Below are 20,510 nucleotides of genomic sequence, written 5' to 3' on the forward strand. Positions count from 1 at the left end.
GCCCCGCACGTAGTAGCAGCCGTCAATGGAACCCAATTGTTTCAAAGGTTTGCCGAGGTTTTATTCAACTGAAAATTTATGCTAGCATACAACTCCAGTATCAAATAATTTTTCACCAGTCACGGTTGATCAAACACAGAACTCCATCTCATAGCCATTATGCGGTTGTATATGTTTGGAAAATTTCTTTTCAGAGAGACTGGACTGATAGCTCGCTCATGACTGTATCCGGTTGAGGTGTTGAATCCCGTGTACTACTCCTCCCCGTCACCAAAAAGATCGGGATGAGGCCTCCTTGATGAAGCATAAGGAAGGGCAACTAGAGGATGCTTGCCCTTTCTAGATTGTGGTCCTTTCTTTGCCTTTGATTAGTTTTGTGCTCTTCCTCATTCTATGCCTTGGGAGGAGGAGGCGATGAATTTTCCCTTACTCATGATGTTAACCATTTTGCCAACAAAACAACACATTACCAAACGTTAAGTACAATTCAATAACTAAAGGGGGTTGTAGAACGACCCCACACTTAATTCCATTACATGTACTCAAGCCTAGAATGCGTGACCCATTTCAATTCTCGGGCCCCCAATCTTGGTTATTCCTTATTTTATGCACACTTGGGGTAAAACGACCCCGCACTCACTTCAAACTACATTAAAAAAAATCAAAATAAAAAAAGCTAACTATTCCTATACTACAAAGCAAACAAACAAAAAGGAAGAAAATTCATGTTGTAGGACTTAGGGTTGGGAAATCACAACTTCCTAATGCTCCATCAAAATTTCAAATTTATGTTGAGAAGAGATGCACAAGGGTTCCTATGTTTGTTTAATGTTCCATTGCTACTCAAGAATTCACAGTTTTCACAAAAAACTTGGTTTAGGACTTTTATCGAACACCTTACGGGCACAGAATCATCCCTTTGCTTTAACAACAATGGTGGGTTGTGAAACCCTCCTTTGTTGTAATGTGAGTAATGTTCTAACCATAAACAACTCATACAATCAAAGCGACACCAAACCCCGCCCAAAATTCGCCCAAACCCATAACCCTAGCTTTGCAACTTTTCACAAACATCAAGAACACGGGAAGAAGGGGAAGGGTGGAAGATGAAATCACTTACCATGTAAAGTTAATGGAAGATGGATTGGAGTTACTTGAGTTTTTTTTAGTTAGAGAAGGGAATAGGGATGGGGATTTTCGCCTTGAGAGGAGTTTTTTGTGAGAAGGAAGTGTTTGTGGTAAAAGAACACGGTTAGTAATTTAAACTTAAAAAAGAAAATCGAACCCAGGTCGACCCGCGCGATTGGTCGGCATCGCGGGGCCAATGCGCGGATCACTGTTCTCTGTCATTTTTTTTCCAATCAGGCGATCCCTCTGCATCGCGGGAGGAAATCCTGATGTTTATGTCTCTGAACTTTTCCATCCCCGCGATGGGTCCTCATCGCGGGCCTATTGCGTAAATCACTGCTCATTCTTCTTATTTTTTCGTTCCTTCCAATTCTTGCAACATGAACCAACGTGGCATATATCATACAAAAATTGGGTTGCCTCCTAACGAGTGCCTTAGTTAAGGTCGTGGCACGACACTTTTTGTAATTTTTCTCATTTTTTTGTTATTTTCTTTATGCTAATTTTACAAACACGGGTTGCCTCCCGAGAAGCGCTTGATTTAACATCGCTGCATAATGCATGCTCTCTCAATCCTCTTCTAGATCAATTGAGATCTTCTCCAGATTGATGACCTCTCCAACATAGTTCTTGACCCTCTGGCCATTTACCAAGAATGTCCGCTTTGCAATTAGCGGTTTCAGCTCAATCGCCCTATGTGCGGTTACACGAACAACCCCAAATGCCCCAAACCACTTACTCTTCAACTTCCCTCCGAAAATCTTCAGCCTAGAATTATACAACAAAACTAATTGTCTAGGCTCAAACTCACGAGGTTGGATGCGCTTGTCATGAACTCTCATTATCCTCTCCTTGTACATCTTCGCGTTCTTATATGCATGATAGCGAAATTCATCCAACTCGTGCAATTGCAACAACCTCTTTTCACCAGCTTGTCCCAAGTCCAAATTCAGCTTCTTTATCACCCAATAAGCTCTATGCTCAAGCTCAATCGGTAGATGACACGCCTTACTAAAGACGAGCTTATATAGAGATGTGCCAATAGGAAGACGAGCTTATATGGAGATGTGCCAATGGGAGTTTTGTAGGTTGTACTGTATGTCCACAGAGCATCATCGAGTTTTATCGACCAATCTTTCCTACTCACGCTCACAGTCTTCTCCAAGATTCTCTTAATTTCTCGATTCGATACCTCCACTTGACCACTCGTCTAAGTATGATAAGCCATTGCTACCTTGTGTTTTACCCCATACTTGAGTAACAATTTAACAAAGAGCCGGTTGCAAAAGTGCGTACCTTGATCGCTGATGATGGCCCTCAGGGTTTCAAACCTCATGAATATATTCTTCTTCAGAAATCTTGCTACCACACTAGCATCATTGGTGGGGAGTGCAATGGCTTCCACCCACTTCGAGTCATAATCTACAGCAACCAATAAGTACCTATTCCCCTTGGACGGTATGAAGGGCCTCATGAAGTCGACACCCCACACATCAAATAGTTCAATCTCCAAGATGCCCTTCAATGGCATTTCATGAAGCTTGGAGATATTTCTGGTTCTCATGCAGCTATCGCAGGCTTTCACAAATTCATGAGCATCTTTAAACAAAGTAGGCCAATAGAAACCAGACTGAAGTACCTTCGCAACTGTTCTGTCACCGGCATGACGCCCACCATAGAGTGACGAGTGATACTTCTCAAGAATCGCGAGGACCTCTTCCTCTAAAATACACCTTCTAATCAGCTGATCTATACCAAACTTGTAGAGATAGGGGTCATCCCATATATAGAAACGGCTATCATGCAAAATCCCCTTCCTCTTCTCGTGATTAGCACCAGGTGGATAAATATCACTCACTATAAAGTTCACTATGTCTGCATACCATGGCACCTCTGTTGACTGAAGAGCAAAAAGTTGTTCATCAAAAAGTCCCCTTAATCACCACTGCTTCATCTACATGATCTCGATCTTTCAGTCTCAATAAGTGGTCTGCTGCTTGATTTTCTGTGCCCTTCCAGTCAAGAATCTCAATGTCAAACTCTTGTAGCAGCAATACCCAATTCATAAGCCTCGGCTTCACATCCTTCTTTGCAAATAAGTAGTGAACTGCAATGTGATCAGTATAAACAATTACTTTTGTCCCCACAAGATATGATCGGAATTTGTCAAAAGCGTATACTACTGTCAATAACTCATTCTCTGTAACTGTGTAGTTCATCTGGGCTGCATCAAGTGTCTTGCTGGCATAATATATCGGATGAAATGTCTTGTCCCTCTTCTGACCAACGACAGCTCCCACAGTAAAATCACTTGCATCACGCGTCAAAATAAACGGCAAAGACCAATCGAGTGAAATGATAATAGGAGCAGACACCAATCTCTTCTTCAACTCATCAAAATTTGTCAGACAGGCTTCATTGAACATAAACTTCACATCTTTTTCTAACAGCTTGCACATCGGATTAGCAACTTTACAGAAATCCTTGGTGAACCGTCGATAAAAGCCTGCATGCCCAAGAAAACTGCGCACTTCCCGAACTGAAACGAGTTGTGGCAATTTTTCAATTGCCTTGATTTTTTCCTTGTCAACTTTTATTCCCTTGATCAATACCTTGTGCCCAAGAACAATGCCTTTTCGAACCATGAAATGACATTTTTCCCAGTTTAGTACCAAGTTCGTTTCTTCATAACGAGCTAACACGGCATCAAGATAGTTCAAACAGTCGTCAAAAGAATCTCCAAAGATAGAGAAATCATCCATGAATACCTCCATATATCGGTGAAAATAGCCATCATGCATCTCTGGAACGTACCTGGGGTGTTGCACAAACCAAAGGCATCCTCCAAAATGCAAACAGACCATATGGACAAGTGAATGTGGTCTTCTCCTGATCCTCTGGTGCAATCATGATCTGGTTATAGCCCGAATAGCCATCTAGAAAGCAATAATAATCGGGCACGGCCAATCTATTGAGCACCTGATCCATGAAGGGCAACGGAAAGTGATCTTTTTCTGGTGGCGTTGTTGAACTTGCGATAGTCAATACATATCCTCCAACCAGTAACAGTTCGTTGAGGCACAAATTCATTCTTCTCGTTCTCTACCGCACTCATGCCCCCTTTCTTCGGGACACATTGTACAGGACTTACCCATTTGCTGTCAGAGATAGGATAAATAATGCAGTTGTCAAGCCACTTGATTACCACTTTCTTCACCACTTCCTTCATAATTGAGTTCAATCGTATTTGGAACTTAACACTGGGCTTGCTGTCCTCCTCTACTAATATTTTATGCATGCAAAACGAACTACTAATACCTCGAATATCAGCTATTGACCACCCAAGGGCTCGGATTCAATCTCTTAGCACTCGCAATACACGTTCAACCTACACATTAGCCAAATAAACAGAGAGGATCACAGGTAATATGTTTCCACTACCCAAGAAAGCATAGCAAAGATAAGGAGGTAATGGCTTCAATTCAAGAACTGAAGCCTCTTCAATAGACGGCTTCGGTTTCTTCCACGACTCTGGTCTCTCTAACTCCTCAAATGGTATGTTTGCTCGCAAATAAGCACATGAAGTGTCAAGGATGCTAAGGCACTCCTCAAGTTCTGCATCAACTATCAAATCTTCCCCATACACCAAAGTTATCTCAAAAGGATCTTGCGAAGCTAGAAAGTGATCTAACTCTACATTAGTGAGCTCGGGCTCCACAACTGTAATCATCTTCAACTCTTCATAATGGGATGGAATCTTGGAAGCTTTAAACACATCAAACATCGCCACTTGTCCATCAACTGTCATGGACATCTTCCCATCTCTAAATCGGATCATCACAGTGTCAACAGTAGCTAAGGATCCTTTTCCCATGATAAGAGGGACACTCTTATCTGCCTTATAATCAAGTATAACAAAATCAACCAGCAGAATGAATGGGTCTACCTTCACAAGAACATCCTCAATAATACCGTCAGGATAAGCAAGAGATCGATCAGCTAGCTGCAAAGTAATAGTTGTTGGCCTAGGCTCACCCAAGCCTAACTTTCGAAACACAGAAGTAGGCATTAGATTAATACTAGCACCCAAGTCACACAATGCTAGCCCAACTTCAATGTTGCCAATAGTAATCGAAATCGTGAAGCTACCCGGATCTTTCAACTTTGGAGGAATTTTACTCCTCACTCTAGAACTGCACTCCTCAGTAAGTACAATAGTCTCAAACTCTGTTCAACGCCTTTTGTTGGCAACCACATCTTTGATATACTTGGTATTTTTTGGAACTTCTTACAAAAGCTCCACTAAAGAAATGTTGAGTGTACCTATTTCAAGAGTTCAAAAAAATTCTTACAAGCCAAATATGCTTTCTGTTTTTAAAGTCGATGTGGAAAAGGAGGGGGTGGTCGAACCATTTCCTCCATAGGTTGCTCTGCAACTGTCTGCTCTAGCTTAGCTCGCTTAGTAGAGATAAGTTCTGCTTCTACTATGTTTTTTTGGGCACTTCTTCAAGTTCTTTGCCATTCCTCAAGGTGACTGTATTGCACTCCTTGGGATTCTTCCCAGTATCACTATGAAGAGCACCCTATGGTCTGACATCCTGCATAATAACCATCTACCCCATTCGACGCTCAAGCTCATAAATAGATTTCTACATCTCACTCTGAACTTTCTGATATTGTTGTTGCATTACCTGTTGTTGAGCCATGAGCTGCTTCATCATCTCTTCTAAATTGCTAGCTGGCTGAGCCTGAGGTTTCTGATAATTGTTCGGCTTGTGGAAGTCCTGCTTTCCGAATGGAGGATTATAATTGTTTTCATAATAGTTCCCATGATTTCAGCCACCACGATTTTGTTACCCCACATAATAGACGGATTTTGGATTCAATGGAAAATTAGAATAATCATGAGACTCACCACAACTTACACACGTTGCTTGCTAAATATATTGAACGTGTTAGACCTGCTGAGCTAGAGGAAACGCCCTCAATATCACAATAGTAAGTGTACTTATATCGACCTGAATAGCTGCAACATCATCTACTTGAAGAACCCCAGCGACTTTTTGTGGTAACCCCCGGCTCGTCTCTTAATATTCGTAAGTGCGCTCAAACATAAGCTCGAGTAGAGCTTCAATTTCCTCATAAGTCTTGGTCAAAATCTGCCCCTGGGCAGAGGCGTTCAACAAAGCACGCGAATCATGCCTCAACCCTTCAATAAAATAATGCACAATGATCTCTTGCGGCTGCATATGATGAGGACAATCTCGCAAATAACCCTTGTACCTCTCCCAAGCCTGTGGTAGATATTTGAAATCCTTCTGAGTTTCCCACGAAGTAATAGAATTTATGGGGAGATTATTCAACCACTCTCTAGCTTCACCAATCAACGAGAACGGGAATAATACCATTTTCAGCTAATCATCTGTGAAATCTGTATATTGGAAATTTTCACTCTAAGTCCACGAACTGCATCAAGTGCTTGTGTGGGTCTTCATTTAGCTTACCCATTTATTGGTACGTAGGCTGCACCATCCGCACTGTTCCTTCTTTCAGCTCAAATTTTCTGTTGATTTTCGGCTCGATAATGGCTATAGCAGTGTTTGCCATACTGGGCCTAGCTTTGTTTGCAACTGGAACTCTAGCCGGTTGTGCCACCTGAACAGGTCTCGCAGCCTTTTCATCCCTATTTCTGTTTCTTTCCCTTTCTGCCACTTCAAGAGCAAGTCTTTCTGCTTCATCAGCCATTCTTCTCTATCTGCGTAAAATTCTTTCGATTTCGAGATCAAGATCAACTAACGGCTCTCCTGAACTTCTAGGGCTTGGCATAAACAAGAGAAACCCAAAGTAACACAAGTAGACCAACGAAAATATTAAAGACTTGAATAGAAAATCAAACTCAAATTAGAAAAACAGTAAATCTTTTTAAGTCCCCGGCAACGGCACCAAAAACTTGTTGCTCCCAAACGCACACGCAAGTATACGCGGTCGTACAAGTAATATAGGATTTTTAAGTCTAGATATCGTACCCACAGAGACTTAGATTTTATACTGTTTAACCAATTCAAACTTCGTATAACTATTCAAGAAAGTGACAATCAAAGTGTTTTGTTGTGACTAAATTAAAAACTAAAAATAAACAATTGAGTATGAGTCTTTTTTTGTGACTGAGAAACTTGTAACGAAGACTATAAGATTTATCAGATAAGAGATAGTACCAGGGTTATGGCTTTCTACAATCCAGTTGATCTTTTGACAATTCTACCTATCTTATTTCCTGGGTTACTAGTTGACAAGTTGATTATAACTTTATGAGTATCTTCCGAGTTTCTCACAAGCCTGTAGATGCTACTATAACGCCTATATCCATATGGTCATCAGAGGTAACAAGAACGCATTTACTTTTCTATATTGAACTAAGCAAGGCTAAAGGGCATATTCTTATCCTCATTAACGAAACAATTATATCGAATAAGCCCTATTTATTCTTATTACGCATGCAAATTCCCTATCCCTAGTCAAATTCACACGCCACAAATTATTACGCGAACAAATTTCCTATCCTTAGTCCAATTCACACGCCACAAATAGTGTTTAACTATTGACCAAATAATCAAACAATTAAGACCAAAAATAAATAAGCAACCCAAAATAAGAAAATTTAATTGATAGAAATTTTCGCCAAACCAACTATCATGTCTTTCGTCACAACCCCAAATTTAAGAAGTTTAGCTACTCATGATTCTAGATGAAGAACAAGAATTCATGAATAATCTAGGGTTAAAAAGAAGAAAATAAGAAAATTCTAAAGAGAGAAAGTAAAGTGATGGCTTAAAGGTCTTAGAATAATCCCATCACGTCGTTTACAACTAATAAAACATCAATTTATAGTCTAGGGTTAAAACAAAAAATAAGTAGACCTAATCCCGATTGAAACGGGAAAAACTGCGAAGAGACTCGCTTTCCTTTGGCGATGCGAAAGGATAGGCTGAACAGAACTTGAGCTTTTCTTCAGCGATGCGGAAGGATCGCCTGAACATGAAACTTGGTCAGACGCTTGTTTTGTTCGCTTTCTTCACGCGATGCGGATGAAAAGCCTGATTGTGCCCTTAGTCAGAGATAGAATTTGTGCGCCTTTGCTCTGCGATGCAGAAGGATAGCGGACTTCTCAGTTCGTCACATCTTCTCTACTGTTTCTACTACTCATGTCGCCACTCAGATGCCAAAGGTTCCAAAAGTCCGCCAAACTGCTCACTTCTCCTCCAAATGATTGTGTTGCACCTATTCACAAATCATAACAACATAAGCCCGGATACAACGAGTTTACCCTCAAGAAAGAAAGTAAAGGACTAAGATTTAGAGGGAAAGCAACACGAAACTTAGATATTTGTGCCTAATATCAATTTGTTTCTCTTTGGTGTTGGTGGCTGAGTATTGGTGTAGAGAAACAAGGGAACTCTTCCAAGTCCATTCTCGATTTAAGGCTGCGCATTGGAGGAATCAATGAGAGGACATCAATTCAAATCCTGGACTTTCAAATTGAGAGAGATTCATGGACCCAATTCAATTCAGCGGGATCCTTCATTCACATTTTAAGAGGTAAACTCTCTTTCCTTTAGTTATTTTCGCATTTACTAATTGCTTTACTGCTCAGGTGTGTTCTAAATGTAGTATAAATTACTAATTTAGCCTTTGTTTATGTGTGTTAATAATTGTTCTTGCTTAAGCATGCTTATTAGTTACTAGTTTGCACATGTTTGTTCATATTTCCAGACCCCACATTGTGGGATTCCACCAGGGTAAGTTGTTGTAACATGTTTGTTCATATTTAATCCTGTTTAGTTATATTTATAAGTCTAGTTCCCTGTTAGGCTTTTTGAATTAGTTTTTGTTTATTACTGATGGCTAAGTCTCTATTATATGGAATTAGACCCTACATTGTTGTTAATCTAGCTTAAAGAGCATGTGCAATTCCTGCTTATCCTATTTTAAGTGTAACTAGTGCCATAGACAGTTTGTGTAAGTCCATATTGCGATGTATATTGTTCAGTATAGAGTTTATTAACCTCTTGATATGTATACATAAACATGACTAGTTACATCAGGGCTTCAGTTAAGTGATCTGAGAATAGCATGAAGTTTGTTGATCGTTTGTTGGCACGACAAGATGTGTTTTAAAGGAAACCTTTGTACATTTAAGATCTGCATTAATTTCTGCTCAATATGGAATAATTTAAACATGTTAAGTTGTCTTGAAATCTATATACACTACATGTTTGGTGAAAATGAGATTTGAAATAGTTGAGGTGCACGGGTTATGCCCTGTAGGTCCCATAGGTCTGCTAAAACAATGATGGTTTAAAGAGTCACATTTGGTTCGTTTGATTTGGGTCTGCATCTGAACTTTGAAAATAATTTGTGAAAACTGGACTTATGTACAGAATGTAATAAGCCTGGTCTAAAAGGGATAGATGTGATATAGATCTTTGAATGTTAAATGTCCCTATTAGCTGAAAGGTCATATGGGCTATGTTGGAGTCTTCATCAAGTCTGAAAGCTATTTGTTATCATACCCCTTTGTCTGATTACATTTGCTGTCTGAATATTATGAGTCTTGTATGTTGCCTTCATTCGAGTTTAGATATTCAAAGGTACGCATTCAGTCTGTGCCTGTATACATATAAGCATAAGAAAATAACCCTGTGTGTGTTAGTTCAAAAGTGGTATGCTAAATCAAAAATATTACCTCTGAAACCTCATACTGATTGTCTAAAGTTAAGTGTCTTGTTCTTCATGTCTAAGCATGTCTCTGAATGTTACATAGTTATACCATGAAACCTGCAAAGTGTATTTGTTTCATCACTTAAGCGGTAAAGGCTAGCATATGTTTAGCCCTTTGCCTGGCTAGTTGCATCTCATCATATAAGGCTATTATCAGTACTGAATCACCTCATATATACTTGCCTTGCTTAGCTAAATTCAAGGATCTTGTCTCGCATCCTTACTAGGTTTATGTCTAGTTGACTATATCTATTGTAGGTGACCTTACTTAGACCTATAAGGTTGTGCATTTTTAAGAACTTATTGGTATCTTGTTCTGAGTATTTGAGCTTAGTGTGAATCAAACTACAAGCTTGCATGGCATACACTTAAGTAAAAGAGAATGATTGAGTAACAGCTTCCTGTTAATTTCTGAGTTCTGAATATTTATGTATATCACATGTATCATGTCTTTGCTTCCTTTAGAAAATGCCTCTATGTGTCCCTGTAAATGATGCCATAATGTGCTATTTTAAAAAGCTATATTTTATCCAAGTATAGGCTGGGTATATAAAGGATATACCAAGCATACACAAGCTCTGTATACCTATGGTATATCTGGACTTTTATATCTGGAATATGTATGGTATATCAGCTGTAAGAGCTTCATAATTGTATTCTTGTATTAGTGATGCAATTTGGGCTTGCTTTTTTTTTTTTTTTTTTTTGTCTATGTGATATGTTGGGTATTTGCTTTTATACACGTGAGTTATATCATGTTTGGACTGTTTTCTTCTTGTTTGGGCCAGTTGGCTCCTATTTCTTTTTGTGCGTTTATAATTTTGGGTTGAGCACTTTCTTTTTTACATACATTAATCACTTAAGCAATCGATATGCATGTCTGCTTATATAATCAATTTATACCTAGTCTTATTAAATAAATAGTTAAGTTCTAGATGCCCTCTGACCATACTTCCCCTTTTCCCCTTTCTTCGTTTGCATGGGACGGCATCTCGGGCCATCTGATTCTGCATAAACCTGTTGGGGCCTCTTATTCGATCGAGTCCGAAAGAAATAATGAAAGGGAAGCTAATATTGCTTGAAGGCCCAACTATGGGTGAAAATAGTTAACTGGCGGTCTTAGGTAGGCCCACCAGCCTAACTCTCTCTTTATATATTTCATGTATTTGTTTGTAATGTTGTTGTATATGCAGAAAATACTTATAAATATTGAAACCCTTATGAATGTTTAGAACTTAGGAGACACGCTAGTATTATTAGGAAGTCTCCTAAACGATGCTCAAACTTGGCTAATCTTATGCTTTGCATAAAATCGATATTAAGTTGGAATTTTCTTCAAGATTAAACTGGTTTAATAAACTTGGTATCGTATAAACACTTTTCAAAAAATGAAATTAAGTAGTAAATTTGGGCCTTCCGCCTATTACAAAACCCTGTAAATAACAAGGAGTAAGTTTTGGGCCTCAAGCCCGCTTCAGAACAAGTCGACTGTTTTCCCTTTTTTCGATATGGTTTGGACTGAATAAGAAAAATAAACTCGAGAACTGTTTTGAAGTAATTAGCAAAGATATTCCTTTAGAACTTGGACAAAATTTGGATAATACTGAGAATTTAGAATTTCCAGAATCTAAAATGGACTAATTTTCGGAGAAAGGACAAAGTATTTTTGGGCCTAAAGCCCAAACTTAAGAGACAAAAACAAGAGGAAATATACTTGGGCTGATTCGAGAATAAGATGGCTTTGGTATTGATATGATTTGACATATATGAGCTTCAATGGGTTTAAAACGGACTTAATAAAAAACTTTCCAATTCCTATTATATATGCTATAAAATGGGAGATATACTCCACACTTTCTTAGATCTATGTAATAAAAACCTATAAGACCTAAACTCATTTTATTAGGACCAAAATAGTAGTGACTCTACTTGGGAGAAATTCCGAGTGTGTCTTGATCTGGAAATGAAGTGAGTTGAACACTTATACGGATTTTTGAAACTAAAAACCTCCTTTTCTAAGGGGACATTTTGCCGGAATTTTGAATTTATGATAAAGAATGACATTTTTGCAATAAAGTAAGTGCCCTTAAGCAAATAATTACATTAATCACACATTGAAGCTCATAGGCCAACCGTATTCTACGGCTCCTTAATACTAGGGTGCTTAAAACCTTCCCTAAGGATCACCAGAACTCTTACCTCGAACTCGGGTCTAAAGAGAATTTTTCTCTTGTTTGATAAACCTTTTTAACCCGATTATACTAATTTTCCTTAATAAATTAGGTGGCGACTCTAAAAATACTAAAATTCATTTAGAGCACCAACAACCTCTTAGTAGCTTTTATGCACTCGCATAAAAGTGAACCGTAACAGATAGTATTATATTTCAAGGAATAATAACTGAAGCACAAGGCATTTAAGCTATTTGAGCAGGAAATCTTGACATGGATAGAATCAGAATCTGCTATTCTTTCAATATTTAGACAGCCATGATGAGTTAAATAAAAGGTTTAGATGTTTGGCCTTAGTCATCATAACAACTAGTAAACAAACCATAAGCTTGTTGTCCAGATTTATTTTGAAATAACAATCACATGCACATTTTTCGTTCTTTACATGATTTAGGGAAAAAATTCCAACAGATGCTTCATTGTTCACAAATTCTATAAGAAGAAACCGGCATTCATGGAAGGAAATAGCAGCTTGTTAAGCTTGTAAGAAAAGATACCACATACTTAGCCAAAACAAGTAAGTTCGTTTTATTAGATCTTCAACACTCAATAGAGAAAAGGGCAGATTCAGATTTAGCCAAGCACATTTAGAGTGAACAAACAAATCTTCTTTACTACCACAAACAAGCAAACAAATTGGGACAGAAGCAAACTGAACTTGTTTTAAAGCTCCCTTAGAGAACAAAGAAACATCAGGTTTGGGACTTATCCATCTTTAAACTGTTGTTCTGCTTTAATTTTAAGAATAACAAATGAGAACCTCATGACTAACTACTTCAATCTTGGCACTACATGTTAATCTAAAATTAAGAAAGACTATCATCTAATCCCAGTAAATGAATGGACTTAAAACTATTCTTAAAGGAAAAGAATAATACAATAACCAAACACACTTAAGCTACTGATTTCCACTTAACGTAAACATGAAAGATCAGTAAGAACAAGAGGATTAATAACTCTAGGAAAAGTATTGAACTACATTAATTCATACAGATTTTCGATTGAAACGAAAGCAGAACTTTAGGAGAAAATAAAAAAATGCTTTAGAAAAGAGGAAGATTATTGTTTTAGACTAAACCATATATTTTAAGAAGAGTTTAGGTATGAACACAAGAAAACCAACAAGTGGATAAACCGAGGTGATTCTACTGCTACATATCAAAACATGAACAGAAACTAACCCATGCTTTAAAAATATATGAAGAACTCAAAAGCGAACTTGATATTCTAATTTGACCAGGACTGGAACTAAGACAAAATGCAAGCAGAATTGCAAAACAAAATACTACAACATGAAAATAAAGTTACAGCTAATAAATTGAAACTAACTTATCTACGGGAAATGGAAAATATACAGAACTGGAGAAATAAAATAAAACAAAGACGAGGAAGAGAATTACCTTTTTGCCGAGCAGCGACGGGGGCGACGAGAGTCGACAATCACCTTTCAACTTTCACTGACACCACAAACCAACTCGAATTGAACAAGATTTAAACTTAATCCGATGATTCAAGAAAAACTCAACTTGCAAGAAACTTTTCCTCTTGTTTGGAGTCGAGTTAACTGATAAATCAGATTTTTTGGGTATGTTCAACTTGGTGAGGATAAAAAAATGGGGTCCTATTTATTGAACCCCCAAATGCTAGGGTTTAGCTATAAAATTTGTTGTGGGACTGAATCCCAATTTGAAATTTGCTTAAAATTGATAAGGTTGTGAATTTGTACTAGAAAGAAAAGGGAAAATCAAAAGAAATTGGAACAAAGTCAAAGTCACCGTTTGAAAGTTGTCTATGCTTAAGCTAATGGCCAAACTCCATAAATGCTTGCCATAAATGGCCGAACATATGCTGGAGATGATAAAAGATGTTTGAATTTTATCTGAAAATGGATTTTTGCCAGCTGGGGCTCGACATGAATGTTGGGGCGTCGTTTTGCCATTGAAGAGCTTTTGGGTTCACTTGTGTTGCTGTGTTTTGAAGGTATTGGGAATGAAAATAGGCTTAGGGGGATTAGGGAGTTAAATAAAGAAGTGGGTCGGGTCAGGTGTTGTTAGGCTCATGACTTTTGAGCTTGTTTGGAATTAAGAAGAATGAACAATTTTGAGTTTAATTTATAACCTTTTTGTTTCAATTGTAGCCAAATTTAAAACTCAACTCGAAATAAAAATCATCCTTTAAAATTAAACCAATTTGAGGTAAAATTGAGACGAATTAATAATTCAATTAATTAATTAATCTTATTGATTGTAACAAAGTAAAATGTGACTTTAAATTGACAATTAAAATGTGTACTTAATTAAACTCTTGTTTTTGTGCAAATTGATTTTCAAACTCATAAAATTGACATAACTTATACTTAAAAAATTATACGTAAAATGTACATAATATATATTATGGCATTTTGCCAAATGAAATCGCAAAATATCACCAAAAGTAGTTTAGAAAGCATTTTTTATTTTTCTGAATAATTCTTTTACTCTGTTTGCGACTCAAGAAGCTTGACTAGTTAATTTGAATTTTTGGAGGGCAAAAATTGGGTGTCAACACCTACAACACAAGAAGATAGATCACTTACATTGAAAAATATAATGGACATTATACTCACTAGGCAAGTCGATCTTGTAGGCATTGTCATTGATCTTATCAAATACTTTGAAAGGGCCATCTCCTCTTGGGCTCAACTTTCCCTTCCTCAATTGAGGAAATCTTTCCTTCTGGAAGTGGACCCAAACCCAATCATCGGGTTGGAATTCCACTTTCTTCCTTCCATGGTTTTTCCTTTTTGCCACCTTAGTATTGATCTTCTCTATGCTTTCCTTCACTTTGGCATGAACTTCACCATTTCGAACGCCCTTTGTTTTGCATCTAAACTCACAACAACATCACTAGACAAGGGGGTTAAGGTTAAAGGAACCAAGGGGTTAAAACCATAATAAACTTCAAATGGAGTCATGCCAATAGAGGAATGGAGGGACCGATTATAAGAAAATTCAATCAAAGGCAAACGATCCTTCCAAGAAGAGGGTTTTCCTCTAATCATACACCTGAGTATGCTCCTAAGAGTCCTATTCACTACTTCAGTTTGACCATCCGTTTAAGGGTGGCAAGGAACATGAGCTTAGTACCAAGTGTACCCCATAGACTCTTCCAAAAATGGCTAAGAAACTTGGAGTCCCTATCACTAACAGTAGTGTGAGGTACTTTATGCAATTTAAGCACATGATTCACAAAGAAAGAAGCAACATGAGATGCACCATCACATTTATGGCATAGTATAAAATGAGGAATTTTTGAGAACCTATCTACCACAACAAAGATGCCATCGTGACCCCTTTTGGTTCTTGGAAGACCCAACATAAAATCCATAGAAATGTCAATCCAAGGACCACTAGGAGTGGGAAAGGGATTATACATACCTTGAGGACGAGTCTTTGATTTTGCTTGCTTGCACTCCAAGCATTGTCAACAAAGCTTCTCCACATCATGCTTCATTTTGGGCCAATAGAATTGTTCATTAAGAATTTCAAGTGTTTTGAAAACTCCAAAGTGCCCCATCATTCCACCATTATGAGCTTCTTTGACAAAAATCTCTCTCCATGAACTTATAGGAACACACACTCTACCGTCTTTGAACAATAACCCATCAATAAGTTGGTATCGGTCAACTCTGTTCCTTTGAGTCAGCTCTCATAAAGCTTTTTGAAATCGGGATCTTGAGAATAGAACTCCTTGATGCTTTCAAATCCTATCATTCTAGAAGTCATAGTATTTAGCAAACATACCTTCTAGACAAAGCATCCGCCACCACATTTTCCTTACCCTTCTTGTAATGGATCACATAAGGAAATGTTTCAATAAGCTCAACCAATTTTGCATGTCTCTTGTTGAGTTTGGATTGACCCTTCAAATGCTTCAAGGACTCATGATCCAAGTGAATCACAAATTCTTTATGCCACAAATAATATTGCCAACGGGTCAATACCCTCATAAGTGCATACAACTCCTTGTCATAAGTAGAGTAATTCAAAGAAGCCCCTTTTAGCTATTCACTATTAAGTGAATGGCTTGCCCTGTTGCATCAATACTCCACCAATACCAAATCTGAAAGCATCATACTCAATTTCAAATGTTTTCCCAAAATTAGGCAATTGCAACAATGGTGACGAAATCAACATGGACTTCAACTCTTGAAAAGCCTTATCTTGCTCATCTCCCCAAACAAAAAGAACTTCCTTTTTTATCAATTTGGTTAAAGGAGATGCAATATTACTAAATCCCTTCACAAATCGCCTATAAAAACTTGCCAACCTGTGGAAACTCCTTACATCGGTTGCATTCTTAGGAGTTGGCCAAGTTCTAATGGACTCCACCTTTTCTACATCAACTCCACACCATTCGCACTCATAACAAAATCGAAGATTACCACGTTATCAACCCCAAAGGAACACTTCTTGAGATTAGCAAACAATTTTTCTCGCAATAAGACATCAAACACTTGTCTCAAATGGAATACATGCTCCTCCATTGTTTTACTATACACAAGAATGTCATCAAAATAGACAACCGCAAATTTATTGATAAAGGGCTTCAAGACATGATTCATCAACCTTATAAAAGAACTAGGTGCATTGGTTAGGTCGAATGGCATAACAAGCCACTCATAGCGACCAAACTTAGTTTTGAAGGTCGTTTTCCACTCATCACCCGAATTCATACGAATTTGGTGATAGCCTGCTTTTAAGATCAACCTCTGAAAACACACTTGGGCCACATAGCTCATCCAACATATCATCAAGTCTAGGAATAGAATGTCGATACTTCACTGTGATTTTGTTGATGGCTCTACAATCAATGCAGATCCTCCAAGTGCCATCTTTCTTTAAAACAAGAATCACCAGTACGGCACATAGACTAAGAGTTTATTTGACAAAACCCTTCTCAAGGAGCTCTTCAACTTTCCTTTGTAACTCCTTAGTTTCCTCCAGATTGCTCCTATATGCCGATTTGTTGGGAATTTGAAATCCCGGCACAAAATCAATTTGATGTTCAATACCCCTCAATGGAGGTAATCCTTTGGGCATCTCATCTGGAAATAGCTCATCATATTCCTACAAAAGAGAAGAAACAATACTAGGAAAAGTGTTAGTATCTTGGTTAGTATGCAATAAGAGATCCTTATTGATAAGGCATACCATGAAGCGCCCCCCATCGACGCCTTTCAAGCAGTTGCTTGGTTTGGCAAGTGTACACATCTTTGGTTTCTCTTTTGTTACCCCTTGATCCTCATGGCTAAGTAAAGACTCCTTTTCAACCTCTTCCTTTTGCACTCACTCCTGGAGCTCCTTCATGATTCTATAGTCCTCACTCACTTGATAGGTTGTAGGGTAAGAGTATGATTTCTGCCCCAAAAGAAAAAGGAATACTTGTTAGATATCCCACTATGTTGAGCATCTCTATCAAATTGCCATGGTCTCCCAAGTAACATATGACATGATTGCATTGGCACCACATCACATAAGACTTAATCTTGATACTTGCCAATGCTAAACCTCACTACAACCCGCTTGGTGACCCTCACTTCTTCACAATCATTGAACCATTAAAGTTTGTAGGGGCTAGGATGTTTCTGTTACGGTTCACTTTTACGTGGGTGCATAAAAGCTATTACGAGGTTGTTGGTGCTCTAATTGGATTTTAGTATTTTTTTTTAGAGTCGCCACCTAATTGATTATGGAAACAAGAAAAACCGGGTTTAATGATTTTTCCAAAAATAAGTAAAAATCTTTTGGACCAAAGTTTGAGGTAAGGGTTCTGATGATCCCCTAGGGAAGGTTTTACGCACCCTAGTATTAAAGATCTGTAGAATACAGTTGACCTACGAGCTTCAATGTGTGATTAATGTACTTATTTGTTTAAAAAGTGTTTAATTTTCCGCAAAAAATGTCATTTCATTTCATTTCATTCATATCATGTTTTCAAGAAAAAAATTCAGCAAAAAATCCCCTTATAAAAAAAGGATTTTTGGTTTTAAAAATCCACATAAGTGTTCAACTCATTTTATTGCCGAACTAGGATACACCCGCAATTTCTCTCAAGTAGAGTCGCTACTGTTCTAGTCCTAATAAAATGGGTTTAGTTCTTCTGTGTTTTATATATAAGAAAATATGGAGTATATTCTCCGTTTTGTATTATATATATATATATATATATAAGTTTTCTGGAAAAAAAAAATCTTTGGTTTATTTTTATTTATTGAAGCCATAGGTCAATAATATTCTAAGTCCAAATCCATTTATCCTCATACTTCGTCCCAAATATATTATCAGTCCAATAAATCTTTAGACCAAAAACGTTTGAATTAAAAAGGTCCATTTCCTCCAATTTTTACCAAGCCTCAAATTTCAGTTTTTCAAACCGTTTTCAAATTGTGCTCAACATCAAAAACCTCAAGGCCCATTTTTCCATCAAAGATAAACCACATTTTTTCCATTTTCCAACCCAATTCATTTCTTATTTATTGATACAAACCTCAACAAATAATTCAAGCTAATGGGCTGAAGGCCCAAAATTATTTTACCCTCTATTAAAAATGAATTGTTCCCAGATTTTTTATTGCCAAAAGCCAAAAAACTCGCGAATTAACCATTTGAGAAAAAGCATGATTTACTCTATCAAAAATATGTGTTGATTATTAAACTTAACAAAATCAGATTTAAATTCCAATTTTCAGTTGTGTAAACATCAGAATTAGCCGAGTTTGAAAAGATTTTGAGCGACTTCCTAAAATACTAAGCGTTTGATTTTCTAAGTCTACACATGCATAGGGGTTTCACTATTCACATGTTTGATATACAACATCTACATATCAAGTAAAGTAAAGAGGGGAAGGAAAATATTTCTTTTCAAACTGATGGGCCTACCCGAGCCCATTAGTGCCATTTTCACCCATTGGCTAGGCCTTCAAATATATTTGCTTCCCTTTCCCATTTGTTCTCAGACGGACTCGATCAAGAGAAGATATTGGGCCTTTGGCCCAATGGTTTTTATGCAATAGGAAAGCCCCAAAGAATGGTATTTCACGCAAGCAAAGAGAGGGAAACACAGATTAGAAAGTATCTAAACAACATTGAACTTAATGAAGAATATTTAGTATAGCATGCAAAAGTCACACAATAAAAAAATATATATACTACACTTAATAGAAATATCTTGACTGGAAATAACACACTCGCATTGGGCTGAAGCAAACAAAGGAGCAGGCCCAAAAATTAATAAGTTGCAGGTTCAATACATTGAAGCCCATATGAATTATACTAATCAGACAAGCAGGCCCAATATTAGAAATGAATGGAAACAAAGTCCATAAAGTCATCTGCCTAAATAAACACATATCATACAAGCAAAGATGCACAAATTTTCAGCCAATATACCATAGATATACACCTATGGAGATGTAAAAATAGCTCAAAAAGGAGAGCTTTCACCTCCTTATTCCTGATGTCGTACAAGATCCAAGGGGTTTCTAGCAACCCCAGGCATGGCAGACACCAGGGGAGGCTCAAGCTTAACCCCCAAGTGTCATTTCATTTTCCCACTTATGTATTGAATCCATAATATATAGGAGAAGAAATGACCAATACTCGTGTTTTATCTTATGGTAAAAGAGACTAATTATGATATTCCATACACACAATATATAGTCCTAGGATCAATCAAATAATATAATGCAAAGGTATATATCAAAGCACAAATGGCTCCAAAATTGGACCAAACCTTTAAAGAAATAAGAAAAGCGTAATGCCCCCAAGCACCAGTCATAAAGGAAAGCACAGAAATAAACAAGTGAGATCCCAATCATATTGGGATAGATAAAAGCCCAATACCCAACTAGGTATTGATTAAGACAATGAAAAAGTTTTCATTAACATGGGTGGTATACCTCAGTTAATCAGCTATACAACCCTTGTATACCAGAGGCATATCAGGCCATATATCACCTGATATACTGGATATATTTCCCACTCAAACCCCAACTATGAATGAAATATAGAAGATAAAAACAAGACCTTTGTGGCTTGGTTTATGCATACTAAATCAGTACACAGCCCAGTTTTCACATAGAGAGAAAAGGAAAAACCAACAATTCCCATTCATGATTACTATTTAAGTGAAACTTTTTTAATTACACAGAGTGTTTATCTTCACGTAATCATTAAGTGACTTGTTTTATTTTTTTCCATAAGTCAAATATTAACCTTCACACGCAACCATCATGGAAAACAGCCAGAAAGACATGATTCCTAAGTCCAATTCCACAATATATTGAATTGATTGCTTAACAAGTTTGCAGATAATTAGTCTGATTACATGAGG

General features: G+C 37.4%; 1 long non-coding RNA gene across 3 annotated transcripts; it reads right to left on the reverse strand.

The window, feature by feature from the left end:
- Window positions 1-7,763: 7,763 nt before the first annotated feature.
- Window positions 7,764-14,189, reverse strand: LOC132644677 (uncharacterized). 3 transcript variants are annotated; one of them, XR_009583885.1, is made up of 4 exons: window positions 13,538-14,164; window positions 9,872-9,963; window positions 9,699-9,795; window positions 7,764-8,406 (listed from the first exon to the last, which is right to left on the reverse strand). It is a non-coding gene; the product is annotated as an uncharacterized LOC132644677 (long non-coding RNA). The 3 variants fall into 3 exon arrangements; XR_009583884.1 differs by lacking the exon at window positions 7,764-8,406 and having other exon boundaries at window positions 9,497-9,795; window positions 13,538-14,159; XR_009583883.1 differs by lacking the exons at window positions 9,699-9,795; window positions 9,872-9,963 and having other exon boundaries at window positions 13,538-14,189.
- Between the last annotated feature and the right edge of the window lie 6,321 nt (window positions 14,190-20,510).

The sequence above is a fragment of the Lycium barbarum genome, chromosome 6 (assembly GCF_019175385.1).
Source record: "Lycium barbarum isolate Lr01 chromosome 6, ASM1917538v2, whole genome shotgun sequence".
Taxonomy (NCBI): domain Eukaryota; kingdom Viridiplantae; phylum Streptophyta; class Magnoliopsida; order Solanales; family Solanaceae; genus Lycium; species Lycium barbarum.